This window comes from Procambarus clarkii, chromosome 1, assembly GCF_040958095.1.
Source record: "Procambarus clarkii isolate CNS0578487 chromosome 1, FALCON_Pclarkii_2.0, whole genome shotgun sequence".
NCBI classification, from domain to species: domain Eukaryota; kingdom Metazoa; phylum Arthropoda; class Malacostraca; order Decapoda; family Cambaridae; genus Procambarus; species Procambarus clarkii.
The window spans coordinates 54,216,344-54,234,982 of NC_091150.1; the positions used below are offsets into that span (position 1 = coordinate 54,216,344).

The window sequence follows — 18,639 nt, forward strand, 5'->3', positions numbered from 1 at the left end:
AGTGACCCTAAGGGAGTCGGTCAGCCGAGCGGACAGCACACTGGACTTGCGATCCTGTGGTCCCAGGTTCGATCCCGGGCGCCGGCGAGAAACAATGGGCAGAGTTTCTTTCACCCAATGCCCCTGTTACCTAGTAGTAAAATAGGTACCTGGGTGCTAGTCAGCTGTCACGGGCTGCTTCCTGGGGGTAGAGGCCTGGTCGAGGACCGGGCCGCGGGGACACTAAAGCCCCGAAATCATCTCCAGATGACCTCAAGATAACTCTGCAATGGTCAATGACGTCATCCTGTCTTCATCTTCTCTGTATAAGATCGTTTTCTGTTATGGTATATTTATTCCCCATTTCCATATATATGGTAAAGAGGATTAAATTAGCGGCTCCCGTCTAGGGTGTGTTCATCTCCTCAGCAACCACCATTCATCTTCCCACATTAAGCTCGTTTTTCCTTAGTGAGATATTTCCATACTGTTGCCCATTTTTTTTTTTTACTGTCAAAGTTAATTTTCTAGCTAAGATCGCATATTGAACGTAAGAAATAAAATTGCATAAGGCCTTTTACAGGGTCTCATATTTACTTTAACAATCTATGTTAACCAAAATATCAACACTCACTATTAGATGAACTGCAGTAGGTCTATTCCCAATTAATATTCCCTTTCATCTCTTTTTATACACATCAATAATGTAATTCTATTAATATTCAGAAGGTCCTATTAATCCCCTTTACTTATCTGGGAGCTTCATATTTAGTGTCCGGCCTAGGATTGTTTATTGAGCAAAGGAATGAATGAAATCCACTATCAACTCATACGAAACAAAGAGGAGCAACACAGAGCATGAACTATCATGCATCTCAGCCTTCAACCCTGTTACCTAACCAGTATTTACCCAGTTCTTTTTTCTAAATCTAAACTTATCCAATTTATACCCATTGTTTCGTGTTTTGTCTCGTGTTGAAACTTTTATTAGCCTATTAATATCCCGTTTGTTACGTCCATTAATCCACTTGCACACTTCTGTCATGTTACCCCTCTAATTCTTCGCGTTACTAGAAAATATAATTAAAGCTTTGTCAATGTTTCTTCAAAGGATCATTTATCCACATCTCCTATTCGTATGAAAGAGACATGGGATTACTACTGAATTCCTGTTAAAGTCTCCAAGTGCATGCCAATATATGTTATCAAAGTTTTAAAAAAGCTATGACATTATTCATTTTCATTTATTCCTCCCACATTGCTAATCCGGTGTATGTCTCATTAATGCTCAAAAACACCTCATTGCATCATATATCGAATCAAAATACTCATTCAGTCTACATATATAAGAACTAGATTGAGTAGAAGCTGCGTCGTATGTTTAAAATAGGCCTTCTGCTAAAGAATAGGCACTTTGATGTTCTCATGACGTCATGATCCCCAGTGCGGTTTGATCCACTAATGGGTACATTGCTTTTAGCCAACGTAACACAAGCAGTTTCAAGGAGGGTATCCACCTCTAATTAGCACATTCTCTTAATCTCTCAATAGCTCAATTGTTCAGTGTCATAACCAGCTACGTCATGATGCGTTGTATTTGCTCATATCTCAGCTCAGTGTATCATTGCTCTTATTTTTCGGATATTAAATTCTTCAACCCTACCAAACCCAAACCATCCTAACCTAACCTATAATAAATGCATGCTACAGTAATCAGACCCGTTGTCTTAGCGACGTCACAAAAGCAGTTCCAGTAAAGAGATTAAATATTGGCTGTCATTAGCAGATGTGTGTCAAGGCCCACAGCAACCCGACTTTTCAACTGTGAATGACGTCACAAGATGCGCACTGAGGCCTTGGCATCCTACTTTTATGTAGTTTTTTAAATGTATATATTCAGAAAATGGCTATACTAACCATCCCCAACCTAACCTAACTGCCTCACAGGCTTAACAATATACATTACAGTCATCCACAACTGTAATCATTCAGTATGCAATGAAAAGTTCAAAAAGTAAAATAGCGACCTATAGCGATTTGGGTAAGACCCAAATGTCGTACCACAATTCATATGAACCGTGCGTCTGGCAACATAGCAGGTGAGCTGAACATAAGAATGAAGGTAACTGCAGTAGGCCTATTAGCCCATACGAGGCAGCTCCTAAATATATCCACCCAATCTCATTCATATATATGATCAACCTAGGCATAAAACATTCAAGACACTCCACTTCCAATATTAGTTCACAATAATAGTTTATAATAAATAGCTTATATTCCAGTTATATAAACAACAACACATGTATGTTGTAATATAAGCAATATATAGCTTATATTGGGATGATTGTATTGATGTGAAAAAAACATTGCTAAGAATGTGATACAATATTGAACCAAGATACATATATTAGTGGTTAGGTCCAGGGCGGTTGGGTTGATGCACAAACAATACTTTTCCTCCCTCCAAATGGAGGTTAGGCACAGGGTGGCTGAGTTGATGTGTAAAAACAAAAAACTTACCCAACAATATAGGTATAATATTGAACATAATTCCAAATTTGATAGGCGAAAGGCAGTTAGGTTCATATTCAAAACATCACTTTTCCATGAATATGGATACAATGTTCAAACAAAGATCCAAGCAGGTTAGGAACAGTGCTGTTAGATCATTTCCAAAACTTCACTTTTCTAAGAATATAGATACAATATTCAATAAAGCACCAAGATTCCTGCACGTTAGGCACGGGCAATTAGGTGTATATATGAAATCAACATTTTTCTGAGTATATGTCATATCAGAGGTCAGGTCCAAGGTGGTTGAGTTGTGGTAATATGAAGAAAATACATAGTAACAAACACACTTCTAATAATAATATATTAGCACAATTAGGTGTAATCTAGGGTGGAATGGAAGTTGGAAGTAGACACTAATAGTTCTAACAGTCAACTCATGCTCTGGATGTGATGTGCATAGGTACATTTAGTAGAATTTGAGGGTTTTGGTCTGATATAATTAGGATAAATTTAGTAGAATTGATACAAATTGGGATAATTTGGATAATATTACCTAATGTTGTGTTAGGATAGGTTAGGTTAGGTCTGGTTTGTAGGATTGATGATGGTAAACTAATCTGGAAATTGGAAATAGTTAAACGGATACAACACTAGCTCTAGGAAATGGTCTTGGGAATGGGGGATGTTGTGCCAAGACTGGATGTTGGATATTGGAAGTTTAGATGAAATAGGTGAAACTTGGGTAAAATAGGCTTTGACTGTGCTATGATACAACATATTTGGAGTATATTTGGTGTAAATTGTCACAAAATTAGGTTGAACTTCGGTGAAACAGCATAAATTTCACCAACTTTAATCAATCTAGCTTTGGATATGCTAGGTCAGGTTAGGTAAGGTAGTGTAGGTTAGGTTGGAATAGATGAAAACTAGGGTAAAATGGGCTTTGGCAGTGCTGTGATACATAACATTGAGTATATTTGGGTGGAGATTGTCTTAAATTAAGATAAAATTTAGGTGGGACAGCATAAATTTTGTAACAACTTTAATCAAATCTAGCTTTGGATGTGCTAATTCAGGTTAGGTAGGGTGTGTATGGTAGGATATATAATATATTAGGGGTAATGACCTTGCTTACTTAGAATATTATCCTATTTGGGTTAGAGTTTAGCTAGCTCTTGTGATAGGTGAAGAAAGACTACATAGGGTTGTATGTGAGAATATGGATGCTGTAATCTTTGAATGGGGGCATATGTTAAGCCTGGATGTTGGATATTGTTAATATTCATTAAATTTAGATGTAATAGGTTAAACTTGGATAAATTGGGCTCTGTTATATGATATGATATGGTGAAAATTTATTAAATTACCTAAATTTTGGTATATTGTGGGTGAATTTGGTGGAAAAATGTCATAAATTAGGCAAAAATTTAGCTGGGATAGCATAAATTTCCCCCAATTTTAATCAAATCTAGCTTTGGATATACTAGGTCAGGTTAGGTGAGGTTGTGTATGGTAGGATATATAATATCTTAGGGGTAATGAACTAGTGTTTTCATAAAATAATGTAAATTTACCTGTCAGGGTTCGACCTATAGCTAGCTCATGTAATGAATAGACAGAGGTGACATAGAATTGTATCTGAGGATATGGGATGCTTATATTTAGTTAGTTTAGCATTTGCTAAGTTGAATTTGGTCAAATTTTGGAAGCATATGTAAAATTTGTTGTAGATTTTGATCAATTTAGGTTTTAATAGGATGCATTTTTGATAGGATATAGTAAATTTGCTATAATTAGCATAGCCATTACTGACCTTACCTAACCCAACGTGTCCTAACATAATATAGTTATGTTAGGACAGGCTAGAACCAATGAGCCTGTTGGATGGTTTGCCTAAAGAAATATGGGTGGAATGATTGGAGATGATGCAACAAGGTGGGTGGGGGTAATAATAAGTTATTAAACACGATGTATATATGCTAGATGAATTGTTTACCTCTAATAATGTTGAAATATTTATGGAAATAAATGTGTGTTTTTATATTGAGTTCATAGGAAGCCAGATATAAAATTCATATATGTGAAATTCAGGCTTTTTGGGAGATGGTTAAACTCGGCATATTATAAATGACGTTCTAAACATACGTAGAAAAATATTATGCAAGTTGTGTATTGTTTGTGCAAGTTCTATAATAATTGTACATGCTTTGTAAGTATATGTGGGAATTATGGAAATGTGCATTTAATGCATATGTGCTAGTTGTGTATTGTTCATATTTGTGCTAGTGTGTATTTTACGTATTTGAGCTAGTTATGTATTGTATGTATTTATTCTGGATATGTATTTGTTTGTATTTATGCAATTTATGCAAATATTTGCGAAAGATGTTTAATAGTTGAGGAAGTTGTGTATTAATTGGGCAGGTATGTAATTGTATATGGATGAGTTGTGCATTTGCGCCTGTTGTGTATTAACTGTCATTGTGCCAGGGGTGTAATTGGGGGTTTAGGTGGCACTGTGTGGGTATTTTGTAAAAATGATGTTTATGACATAGTTTTGTGTAAATGGTAAATTTTGGTGTGTGTGTTTATAAACGGGATTATATATTTTGTGTGTAAATGCAAGAGTGTGGGTGTAAATGATATATTTTGTGTGCAAACTAATATGTTGTGTACAAATGTCGTATTTTGTGTATAAATGTCATATTTTGTGTGTAAATGACCTATTTTGTGTGTAAATTGTATATTTTATGTGTAAATGGTATATTTTATGTGTAAATGTTATATTTTGCATGTAAATAGTATATTTTTTTTTAGCATTAATGACATATTTTGCATGTAAATAATATTTTTTTTTAGCATTAATGACATATTTCGTATGTAAATTTCGTAGTTTTGTGTGTAAATGGTATATTTGTGTGTAAATGGTATATTTGTGTTGAAATAATTTGTGTGTAAATGCTATTGTGTGTAAATGTGTTCGTGTTTTATACTGGAGTTTTTGATTTTGTGTATTTTTAGTGTAAGTACAAGTGCTGCATTTTGTGTTAATGAGGTTAAATTATTATATTTAGTGCGCCTTATCACAACTCTAGTTTTTATGAATAATTAGTAATATATTTATTTAAAATGGGACATATACACCCTGGTTTATCCATATGAATAGTATGAAGGTGGGGTATTTATTCATGTAATTACACTATTCGATGTGTTTTAATATAATTGGGTATTTAATAATATTTGGGTATTTAATAATTGGTATGCATTAATATGAATTAACAGTGCAAAAATTAAAGATTTCTTGGACTGAATGAGCTACGGACGTTGTTGAAATCTTATTCTTAATACATTATAGGGATTAATATGGTATAAATTACATCTGATTAAATTGGGCAATGGTGAAAAAACTCGCCATTGCATATGTATGTATGGGTTGTGAAGTTTGTGTAGGTATGTATGTATTTGTGATTGTTGGTTTAGAAACAAGTTAGCTGATTTGTGTAGCAAGATTATGATTTTTTGAGGTTTGTGAATGCATAACCTTTGAATATAGTGGCTAAGATCCAGTTGAGTTGCTAGATGGATGAATTGTGGGCCGACATTTAGGCTGCTATTTGATGGATGTGAGGACAGTTTACTAGCCTATGAACACAGCTTCTAATTCGCTGAGCTACCAGATGTACGGTAACTACTTGTGGACTATAGTACGATATCTAGCTATAGCGTTTCATAATTGTTGTTGTTTTTAAAAGCAGCTTGTTTTTAAAAATTATATAACAAATATTGGCACGCACTTGGAGACTTCAACTGGAATTCAGTAGTAATCCTATGTCTGCTTCATACGAATAGGATATGTAGATAAATGATCCTTTGAAGAAAGATTAACAAAGCTTAAATTATATTCTCTAGAAAGGAGAAGAATTAGAGGGGTAACATGATAGATGTGTGCAAATGGATGAATGGAAATAACAAACGGGATATTAATAGGCTAATAAGTTTCGACACGAAACATAACACGAAACAATGTGTATAAATTGGATAAGTTTAGATTTAAGAAAGAAAACTGGGTAAATACTGGTTTGGTAACAGGGTTGAAGGCTGAGATGCATGATAGTTCATGCTCTGTGTTGCTCCTCTTTGTTTCGTATGAGTTGATAGTGCATTTCATTCATTCCTTTGCTCAATAAACGATCCTAGGCCGGACACTAAATATGAAGCTCCCAGATAAGTAAAGGGGATTAATAGAACCTTCTGAATATTAATAGAATTGCATTATTGATGTGTATAAATGGAGATGAAAGGGGGTATTAATAGGGTATTGACCTATTGCAGTTCATCTAATAGTGAGTGTTGATGTTTTGGTTAACATAGATTGGAAAAGTAAATATGACACCCTGTAAAAGACCTTATGCAATTTCATTTCTAATGTTCAATATGCGATCTTAGCTAGAAAATGAACTTTGGTAAAAAAAATGGGCAACAGTATGGAAATATCTCACTAAGGAAAAACGAGCTTAATGTGGGAAGATGAATGGTGGTTGCTGAGGAGATGAACACACCCTAGACGGGAGCCGCTAATTTAATCCTCTTTACCATATATATGGAAATGGGGAATAAATATACCATAACAGAAAACGGTCTTATACAGAGAAGATGAAGACAGGATGACGTCATTGACCATTGCAGAGTCACTGAGGTAACAAAAATTTTGTACGGCGGAAACCTGCAGTTTAATCCCCTTGAGCTTAATAGTAGGGCTAGAAGGGAGCTGTTTTAATGAACCATTTAAGAAAATTACATATGATGGACAGTAGCAGACGATAAATGAATAAAAACATTTGGAGACTACGAGGTACTGACAAATAAAAATTGAGAAACACGCCCTGGGCTACAGACGATCGTCGGGAAAAATGTAAACACCCCTGCGACTTTGACCGGCATGGCGAAAAAATATGAAACAACCCTGCGACTATGACCAACATTGGGGAAAAATGGAAATCCCCCCCTCCCCCGCACGACTATGACCGGCATGGAAAGAAAGCAAAATTGGCGGTCATAGGGGCCATTTTCACTACTCCACCTCTCAACTGTCAATCAACTGGTGTACAGATTCCTGAGCCTACTGGGCTCTATCATATCTACATTAGAAACTGTGTATGGAGTTAGCTTCCACCACATCACTGCCTAATGCATTCCAACTGTTAACTACTCAGACACTGAAAACGTTCTTTCTGACGTCCCTGTAGCTCATGTGGGTTTTCAATTTCCAGTTGTGTCCCCTTGTTTGCATACCATCCATGTTAAACAGTTTATCCTTATCTACCTTGTAAATTCCTCTGAATATTTTGTAAGTAGTGATCATGTCTCCCTTTACACTTCTGTTTTTCAGTGTCATGAGGTGCATTGCATGCAGCCTTTCCTTGTAGCTTATGCTTCTTAGTTCTGGGACTAGCCTAGTGGCATACCTCTGATCTTTTTCAGTGTAATCACCTAGTTGTACTTGCGGGGGTTGAGCTCTGCTCTTTCGGCCCGCCTCTCAACTTTCAATCAATCAACTGTTACTAAATACTAACTAATTTCCACCCCTCTATCCACACCCCCCAACCCCAGGAAGCAGCCCGTAACAGCTGTCTAACTCCCAGGTACCTAGTTACTGCTAGGTAACAGATATATCAGGGTGAAAGAAACTTTGACCATTTGTTTCTGCTGGCCCCGGGAGTTGAATCCCGGTCCACATGACTACATATCAAGCGTGCTGTCTACTCAGTTACCGGCCCCCCTGTGTATGTGTGTGAGTCTGTGCGTGTACTCACCTATTTGTACTCACCTATTTGTGCTTGCGGGGATTGAGCTCTGGCTCTTTGGTCCCGCCTCTCAACTGTCAATCAACTGGTGTACAGGGTCCTGAGCCTACTTGGCTCTATCATATCTTCATATGAAACAGTGTATGGAGTCAGCCTCCACCACATCACTTCCTAATGCATTCCATTTGTCAACCACTCTGATACTAAAATAGTTCTTTCTAATATCACTGTGGCTTATTTGAGCACTCAGTTTCCATCTGTGTCCCATAGTGCGTGTGCCGCCTTGGGTTAAATAGCCTGTCCTTATCTACCCTATCAATTCCTGCGAATATTGGATGTGGTGATCATGTCCCCCTAACTCTTCTGTCTTCCAAAGACGTGAGGTTTAACTCCCGTAGTCTCTTGTCGTAACTCATACCTTTCAGCTCGGGTACTTGTCTGGTGGCAAACCTTTGAACCTTCTCCAGTTTAGTCTTATGCTTGACTAGATATGAACTCCATGCTAGAGCTGCATACCCCAAGATTGGTCTGACATATGTGGTATACAAAGTTTTGAATGATTCCTTACACAAGTTTGAAAATTCCGTTCTCATGTTGGCCATCCTGGCGTATGCCGTTGATGTTATCCTCTTGACATGGGCTTCAGGGGACAGGTCTGGCGTGATATCAATCCCAAAGTCTCTCTCTCTGACTCGTGAAGAATTTCATCTCCGAAATGATACCTTGTATCTGGTCTCCTGCTTCCTACACCTATCTTCATTACATTATATTTGCTTGGGTTAAACTCCAACAACCACTTGTTTGACCGTTCCGTAAGTTTGTCCAGGTCTTCTTGAAGCCTCAAGCAATCCTCCTCTGTCTTAATCCTTCTCATATTTTTGGCGACGTCAGCAAACAATGAGAGGAATGAGTCAATACCCTCCGGTAGATCATTTACTTATATCAGAAACAGGATAGGTCCAAGCACAGAGCCCTGTGGGACTCCACTGGTGACTTCACGCCATTCTGAAGTCTCTCCCCTCACTGTAACTCTCTGCTTCCAATTGCTTAGGTACTCCCTTACCCACCGGAGCACCTTACCAGTCACTCCTGCCTGTCTCTCCAGTTTACGCACCAGCCTCTTGTGGATGTGTCAAAGGCTTTCCGACAGTCAAAGGAAATGCACTCCGCCCAGCCTTCTCTTTGTTACCTAGTCGTAGAATTCTATTAAGCCTGTAAAACAAGATTTACCCTCCCTGAACGATTGTTGGCGGTTTGTCACGAAGTTCCTTCTCTCCAGATGTTTTACTAGGTTTTTTCTCACGATCTTCTCCGTCCCCTTGCATGGTATACAAGTCAAGGACACTGGCCTGTAGTTCAGTGCCTCTTGTCTGTCACTTCTATTTGTATATTGGGACCACATTAGCCGTCTTCCATATTTCTGGTAGGTCTCCCGTTTCCAGTAACCTACTATACACTGTGGAGAATGGCAAGCAGAGTGCCTCTGCACACATTTTCAATACCTATGGTGAAATCCCGTCTGGTCCAACAGCCTTTTTCACGTCCAGATGCAACAGCTGTCTCTTGACCTCATTTCTCGTAATTTCGAACCCTTCCATGGCCGCCTGGTTTACTGACTCCTCTCCTAGCACAGTGTCCTCACCTTGTTCTATTGTGAAGATCCCCTAGAACGTCTTGTTGAGTTCTTCACACACCTCTTTGTCATTCTCTGTATACCTGTCCTCGCCTGTTCTAAGTGTCATTACCTGTTCTTTCACTGTTGTTTTCCTCCTGATGTGACTGTGGAGTAGCTTTGGTTCGGTCTTAGCTTTGCTTGCTATATAATTTTCATAATTTTTCTTAACTTCTCTTCTCACACTAACATACTCATTACTGGTTCTTTGGTATCTCTGCTTTCTGGTGACCTGTTATTTCGTAAGTTTATCCTCGCCCTTTTGTTCATTTCCTATGCTTCCATACATGCCTTATTAAACCACTGATTCTTCTTTTGCCTCTCGGATTTTTCTTTTGGGGTCAGAATGAACCTGTTTACTGGCTCCTGACACTTTTGGGTGACATAGTTCATCATGTCTTGTATAGACCTAGCTCTGAGGTCTGTGTCTAATGGTATATCCCTAAGGAAACTTCTCATCTACTCATAATTTCCCTTTCGGTCTGCTAGCCTTTTGTTTCCTAGTTCATTTCGGCTGGAGATAAATTCTAATTCTACCAGGTATTCAAAGATCAATACACTGTGATCACTCATTCCCAAGGGTGCATCCAACTTCCCTTATATCCCCACTCATTTAGGGTGAATATTAGATCAAGCATTGCTAGTTTATCTTCCCTTCTCATTCTTGTTGGTGTTGGCTTATTAATTTTCTTGTCGCAACGTCCAGCAGCTTTGCTCTCCATGTATCTGGTCCTCCATGTGAGTCTCTGTTTTCCTAATCTATCTTCCCGTGGTTGAAGTCTCCCATGATTAGTAGTCCAGATCAATTCCTGATAGCGACAGAAGCTGCTCTCTCTGTTATGTAAATGATGGCCATGTTGTTTCTATCATATTCCTGTCTGGATCTTCTGTTACTTGGTGGTGGGATATATATAACTATGACTGTAATTTTTTGTCCTCCAGTTGCTATGGTACCTTTTATGTAGTCACTGAAACCATGACAGCCCTGAATAACCATCTCCTCAAAACCCCAACCTTTTCTTACCAGCAGAGCTACACCACCACCACCTTGTCCTTCTCTCTTTTTCCTCACAACACAGTAGTCCTGTGGGAACACTGCATTTGTTATGGTTTTCGTTAGCTTTTTTTCCGTGTGTGCTATTATGTCTGGGTTTTGTTCTTGTACCCATTCTCCGAGTTCATTTGCTTTATTTGTATATTCCATCAATTATTTTAGTGTACATTGCTTTGAAGCTCACTTTCTTCTGTCCCTTCTCATATCACCTCCTTTGTGAGCGTTCTGCTGGTGGGGTAAGCTGTTCCATGGGTGTGAGGATTTGTGAGGTGGATAACAGGGTCTCAGAGGATACTGGGGTGAAGGGGGGAGGGGTCAAGTGAAGTGGGGACAGGGAGGGTATGGGATGAAGGGGGAGGGAGGATAGGAAGGAAAAGGGGAAGGGGATATTAGGTGAAGAGGGGAGGGGTAGCAGGGTGGGAATGGGGTGTGGGGAGAGAGAGATTTGGCTGAGCATTTGAGTGGGGGCAGGGAGGGTTTGGGGTAGGGGGGGTTTCTATGCAGAGGAGAGTGGTGAAGTTGTCCTCTGGTGTTACTGGGATTCTGGTTGTGGGTTCCCCATTTACCTCTAGGGATGTTGTGTTGGGAGCTGTGATTTACTGGTTTTCTCCTCTCGCCCTGCGCTTCTTCCTTGTTTCTGCCACCATGGCTCTCTTCTGCCACATCATGTTCCTCTGGAGGAATACTTTTTTGAATTCTCCCACATATTGCAGGTGGCTCTTCTTTGTTAAAACCTTCTCCTTTGTGTTCTCGATTGCAAACACTATCTATAACACACGGTCTCGGGCCTTGATGTACCAACCTAACCCGAAAACCTTCTCAGTGCTCTGCTCAGTCCCTTCCATCTCTAGTGCCTTCTGAATTTCATTCACTGCTGCTCTGTCCTTATCATTCCATTCTGTCCTATTGGAGCTTTCATGCTCTTTAATACCCACAACTACCACTGATCTTTTCTTTCCAGTGGCTGAGTGGTGGAGCGTGTCACTTTTGTGAGGTGGCTGCTTTCATGGATACCTCCATCACTATGGACATTACTTCCAATTTTTTTTTTTTAGCATTTCTGCAAATGTTGCTTTTACAATGGCATTCTCTTCCAATATACTATTTCCACCTTCTCCTTGGAGGATTATCAGAGTCTCAGCTTCAGTATTGTTCTCATTGAGGGTTTTAAGCTCCTCCTTTGCTGCTGTTAGCTCGCTTTTCAGATTGCTAATTTCATTCTTCATTTCCTGCATCTCACTCCTGATATCCTCCAAAAACTGGGTGAACATTTCCTTCATTTGGTCACCTTGACTTTTCCCTGTTCCCCTGCTGCTTCTAGCTGCCATGTTTGCCCCTGTTCCTGTTATGCCATGATAGGGTTTGCTAGGAGGGGGGCAGAGAGAGGGGGAGGGAGGGGGGGAGAGAGAGACAGAGAGAGAGAGAGAGAGAGAGAGAGAGTGGGGGGAGAGGGGTGAGAGAGAGGGATTGGAAAGGGGTGAGAGAGAAGAGTGGAAATAGTGGAGGAATAGGGGAGTAGAAAGAAGAGGTTGTGGGTAGGAGGAGGAGGAGGAGGGGGGGGGAGGTGTTTTGGGAGAGTGCAAGGGCGTGGGATGCAAAGGGGGGGATGGGACGTATAGCTGGTCATGAGATGACCAGCGAAAATGAGATAGACAAGTAGGGAGATAGGAAGAGAGGGAGGAAGGAAGGCGGTACAGAGGGGGGGGGGGGTAATAGGAGTGTGAGTGAGAGAGAGAGGGTCAGTGGTCAGCCTCCCCACTTAGGTGCTTAAGAGCCTAAGCCTGTGTGTGTGGGGGGGGGGGACTGTGTGAGTGGAAGTGGGTGAGTGAGTGGGAGTGCTGGGGGGGGGGGGGGAGGGCTTAACAGTGGAGGGTGGAAGGTGTGTGTGTGTGTGTACGGTGAGAGGAGGGTGGCACGGAGTGCGGTCAGTCGGTGGCAGAAGGAAGAGGAGAGGGGTGGATTGAGGGAGATGGAGGGAGGAAGGGAGAGAAAGAAGAAGAGTGGGAGAGGGAGGTAGAGCGAGGGAGAGGGTGGTAGAACGAGGGAGAGGGTGGTAGAACGAGGGAGAGAGGGAGGAAATGTAATGTTATGTGTGTGTGTGTGTGTGTGTGTGTGTGTGTGTGTGTGTGTGTGTGTGTGTGTGTGTGTGTGTGTGTGTGTGTGTGTGTCGGATGGTGTATGGTGGGGGGGCTGGATGGACAATGTGGTCTTATGACACATTGGTGTGAGAAAGTAGTGCCCACATGAGCCGTATATATCAAGATTCTTAACATTTGTTGGCTGATATCCAAGACTACTTGTTATACTAAAAACACTGTACACCGTTAATTGACATTAGAGGCTCTTACCGGACAGCTCAACCACCGGAGCACACTAGGTGAGTATGAAGCATCAGAGGCAGCTGTAGTCGGTGTTTCCACACCGCTGCCAGCTCCAAGTTTCCTCCCTTGTGGCACAGATGTCGTACTCATATTGTAGTTGTCCAGTTAGCACAAACCAACACTTATACTAAATTGCTATTGACAATGGCGTGTGTGTGTGTGTGTACTCACCTATTTGTGCTTGCGGGGGTTGAGCTTTGGCTCTTTGGTCCCGCCTCTCAACCGTCAATCAACTGGTGTACAAATTCCTGAGCCTACTGGGCTCTATCATATCTACATTTGAAACTGTGTATGGAGTCAGCCTCCACCTCATCACTGCCTAATGCATTCCATCCGTTAACTACTCTAACACTGAAAAAGTTCCTTCTAACGTCTCTGTGGCTCATGTGAGTACTCAGTTTCCACCTGTGCCCCCTTGTTCGCGTCCCACCAGTGTTGAATAGTTTATCCTTGTTTACCCGGTTGATTCCTCTGAGGATTTTGTAGGTTGTGATCATGTCTCCCCTTACTCTTCTGTCTTCCAGTGTCGTAAGGTGCATTTCCCGCAGCCTTTCCTCGTAACTCATGCCTCTTAGTTCTGGGACTAGTCTAGTGACATACCTTTAGACTTTTTCCAGCTTAGTCTTGTGCTTGACAAGGTACGGGCTCCATGCTGGGGCCGCATACTCCAGGATTGGTCTTACATATGTGGTGTGCAAGATTCTGAATGATTCTTTACACAGGTTCCTGAACGCTGTTCTGATGTTAGCCAGCCTCACATATGCCGCAGACGTTATTTTTTTTATGTGGGCTTCAGGAGACAGGTTTGGTGTGATATCAACTCCTAGATCTTTCTCTCTGTCCGTTTCATTAAGTACTTCATCTCCTATTCTGTATCCTGTGTCTGCCTTCCTGTTTCCACTGCCTAGTTTCATTACATTGCATTTACTCGGGTTGAACTTCAACAGCCATTTGTTGGACCATTCGCTCAGTCTGTCTAGGTCATCTTTTAGCCTCCTACTATCGTCCTCAGTTTCAATCCTCCTCATAATTTTTTGCATCATCGGCAAACATTGAGAGAAACGATTCTATACCCTCTGGGAGATCATTTACATATATCAGAAACAGTATAGATCCAAGGACTGACCCCAGCGAGACTCCACTCGTAACGTCTCGCCAATCTGAGACCTCACCCCTCACACTAACTCGTTGTCTCCTGTTGCTTAGGTACTCCTTTATCCAATGGAGTACCTTCCCTTTCACTCCAGCCTGCATCTCCAACTTTTTCACTAGCCTCTTGTGTGGCACTGTATCAAAGGCTTTCTGACAATCCAAAAATATGCAGTCTGCCCACCCTTCTCTTTCTTGCCTTATTTTTGTTGCCTGGTCGTAGAATTCAAGTAACCCTGTGAGGCAGGATCTGCCATCCCTGAATCCATGTTGGTGCTGTGTTACAAAGTTCTTTCGCTCCAGGTGCTCCACTAGCTTTCTTTGCACAATCTTCTCCATCAGCTTGCATGGTATGCAGGTTAGGGACACTGGCCTGTAATTCAGTGCCTCCTGTCTATCCCCTTTCTTGTATATCTGGACTACATTAGCTGCTTTCCAAATTTCTGGCAGTTCCCCTGTTGCCAGTGATTTGTTATACACTACTGAGAGTGGTAGGCACAGTTTTTCTGCTCCTTCCTTTAGTATCCAAGGGGAGATTCCATCTGGGCCTATAGCCTTTGTCACATCCAACTCTAGTAAACACTTCCTTACTTCCCCACTGGTAATCTCAAACTCTTCCAGTGGTTCCTGGTTCGCTATTCCCTCTCTTATCTCTGCGATTTCTCCTTGCTCTAAGATGAAGACATCCTGGAATTTCTTATTCAGTTCCTCACACACTTCCTTGTCGTTTGTAGTGAATCCTTCTGTCCCTATCCTTAATTTCATAACCTGTTCCTTTACTGTTGTTTTTCTCCTGATGTGGCTATGCAGCAATTTAGGCTGAGTCTTTGCCTTGCTTGCGATGTCGTTTTCGTATTGTCTTTCTGCCTCTCTTCTCGTCCTGACATATTCATTCCTGGCATTCTGGTATCTTTCTCTGCTCTCCAGTGTCCTGTTATTCCTATAGTTTCTCCATGCCCTTTTACTTTGCTGCTTAGCTAGCCTACATCTCTGATTAAACCATGGGTTTCTCATCTTCATTTCACTGTTTTCCTTTTGGGCTGGGACAAACTTGTTTGCTGCGTCCTTGCACTTTTGCGTGATGTAGTCCATCATATCTTGGGCCGTCTTTTCCCTGATCTCTGTTTCCCATGCTATATCAGTATATCAGTTAGGAATTTTCTTATCTCCTCATAGTTTCCCTTTTGGTATGCTAACCTTTTGGTTTCGGTATCCCTCCTCGAGTTCAATAACCCTTCTTCAATCAGGTACTCAAACACCAATACACTGTGGTCGCTCATTCCTACTGGGGCCTCAAAACCGATTTCTCTTATGTCAGAGTCGTTCAGGGTGAAGACCAGGTCGAGTCTCGCTTGTTCGTCATTTCCTCTCATCCTTGTGGGTTCTCTGACATGCTGGGTTAAAAAGTTTCTAGGCACCACCTCCAGTAGTTTGACTCTCCACGTATCCTCGCCTCCATGCGGGTCCTTGTTCTCCCAGTCAATCTTTCCATGATTGAAGTCCCCCAGGATGAGCAGGGGGGATCTATTTCACAGGCAGCAGAGGCTGCCCTCTCAATTATAGTGTTAACTGTGTGTGTGTGTGTGTGTGTGTGTGTGTGTGTGTGTGTGTGTGTGTGTGTGTGTGTGTGTGTGTGTGTGTGTGGCAGCAGCGGCTGCAGCGTGTGTATGACTGTACTCATGTTGATGCACTCGCCTATTTGTGCTTGTGGGGGTTAAGCTTTGGCTCTTTGGTCCTGCCTCTCATCTGTCAATCAACTGGTGTACAGGATTCTATCATATCTATATTTGAAACTCTGTATGGAGTCAGCCTCCACCACATCAGTGCTTAATGCATTTCAACTGATAACTACTCTGACACTGAAAAAAATCTTTCTAATATCTCCTTGTTCTTTTTCAGGTAAGCGTTCCATGCTGGGGATGCATATTCAAGAGTGGGTCCCACGTTCGCTGAATATAGGGCACAGAGAGCCCTCTTCTTCAGCTTTCTGAAAGACATAAGTACGTTAGCCAGTGCACTATATGCAACTGTTGTTGTCATACTAATGAAGGCGTCTGGCATCATATAGGAAGTTATGCCCACTCCCGGGTTTTTCTCCCTTTCTGTTTGAAGAATCTTTTTCTCTTTATCTATTACTTTTGTGCTGGTCTTCGTACTGTAGGGGAATTTATCTCCAACATTTAATCTCCATATAATATTTAAATAAATAAATAATTCAAAATAATCTTAGAGAAATGGACTGTAAAACTTCTAAATATTATGGAAAGATTCCCTTACACATCTTTTGGGAGGGTAAATTCAATAATATTGATACTACTGATAACATAGATATGAAAATGGTAACATAAATAAATCAGAAATAAATTCCAAGCATGGGGTTAGTACGCTAACTACTGAGTTATTAATAAACTGGAAGCTTAGCTGTCTAATAGTGAACATACAAACGTCAGACAGCTCTCTGTAACCTATCTAATCCTGTCAATGAATGTTGTCTCTGGTGACACGTGATTCACCAGAACAGGATACGCTTCTCTTATAGATAGCCTCACGCTGCAAAATTAATATTATATAATTTCTATCTAAGAGTGTATATTTACACACACATACTCATAAAATTAGAGCTGACTGGGTATGGAAATTACACTCACGGATGTTTCTTGGTGTTCCCTCAGCATAACGGCAAGGCGCCCCTAAGATTATTCTAGGGATACTTAGCCTGCCAAATGCAGTGTCCTCGATAAGATGAAGTTTTCAGATCAGTCTGAGGTTCAATTGTCTACGGATGTTCCTATAAACAGACGATAATGAAGACCAACTTCAGGACACAGATCCAATATGGCTTCTATCTCAGCCAAGTCTCTCTCGACAATGCTCCGCGCGCCACCTAGCGCCGGAACCTGTAAACATGGTAAATAATTCTCAATATTTTACTCTGATTTCCTATTAAAAGTAAACATGGTCGACATTATTTTACGTCACAATAACGTACTTTAGGTAACAACAGGCGGTTTGTCGCTGTGTATATTATTAGTCCTAAATAACGTTAGATGAAATACATGCATAGGTGAAATCCAGTTTGACTTTTGTTAACTAGATCAACTTTTCGTAGCTCTGGAAACTTTCCTAACAGTGATATTATTTACTACATTGAATTCAATCAATCGCCAGTCTATATTCCGTAATAAATTCAACAAGGTTAGGCAGGGCTTAATTCGATTAATATATACATAGATTATTCTCACAGGAGCCAGATGGCTGATGCAATACCGGTATCGATATTAGTGAGAATTTGACAGCACTACCCTTCGGATTAGTAGAGTTAGTATATTTGATTTTCTAGTACAATAAATGTATCTTATCGTACTAGGGGTTAGTATTTGGGTGTCGGAAATTTCCGACACGCACTCCTGTTCCATCCATCATAACTGTGCATTTAGCTGGGTTAAATTCTAGCAGCCATTTTTCAGACCACTTATGGAGTGTGTCCAAATCCGTTTGCAACGCATCACAATCTTCCCTTGTGACTTTTCTTAATAATTTTCCATCTATTGTAAATATTGATATGAAGTAGTCAATTTCTTCTGTCAGGTCATTGGTATATTAGAAAGAGGATTGGCTCTAGAATCGACCCTTGTGGTAGTCCACTCCATAGATGACCAATCCGCACATCAGAAGATGAAGAAACGACGACGTTTCGGTCTAAAAATATTATTTTAGATGAAGACAAATCAATTTGTCTTCGGAAATAATCTTTCCTGCCTCTACACAGACGCCGTCTTGTTGACTTAGCTCTGATACACAACCTACCCAACATGAACCTTGGTCCTGACTTTGTTGCTGTTGATTCTTCCCTTTTGCAGTACACACACTAATGCTCCAACCTTCTTAACAAACGTGACCTGACTTAAGCTTATCCCCTTTCCTTTTCTTATCTTCATCTTATTCTTTCCTCTTCCCATTCATCATTCATCCCATTATTAGACTCATCTCATTCTTCATTCATCCCATTATTAGACTCATCTCATTCTTCATTCATCCCATTATTAGACTCATCTCATTCTTCATTCATCCCATTATTAGACTCAT

The 18,639-nt window shown here is 40.6% G+C and overlaps 1 long non-coding RNA gene across 1 annotated transcript in view; it reads left to right on the top strand.

Annotated features, from left to right (window-relative positions):
• Nucleotides 1–16,923, top strand: part of LOC138358454 (uncharacterized) — a 53,689-nt gene extending 36,766 nt beyond the window's left edge. The window contains exon 2 of the long non-coding RNA XR_011225412.1: nt 16,453–16,923. This is a non-coding gene — a long non-coding RNA (uncharacterized lncRNA). The remainder of the gene's footprint in view (nt 1–16,452) is intronic.
• The last annotated feature ends 1,716 nt before the right edge of the window (nt 16,924–18,639 follow it).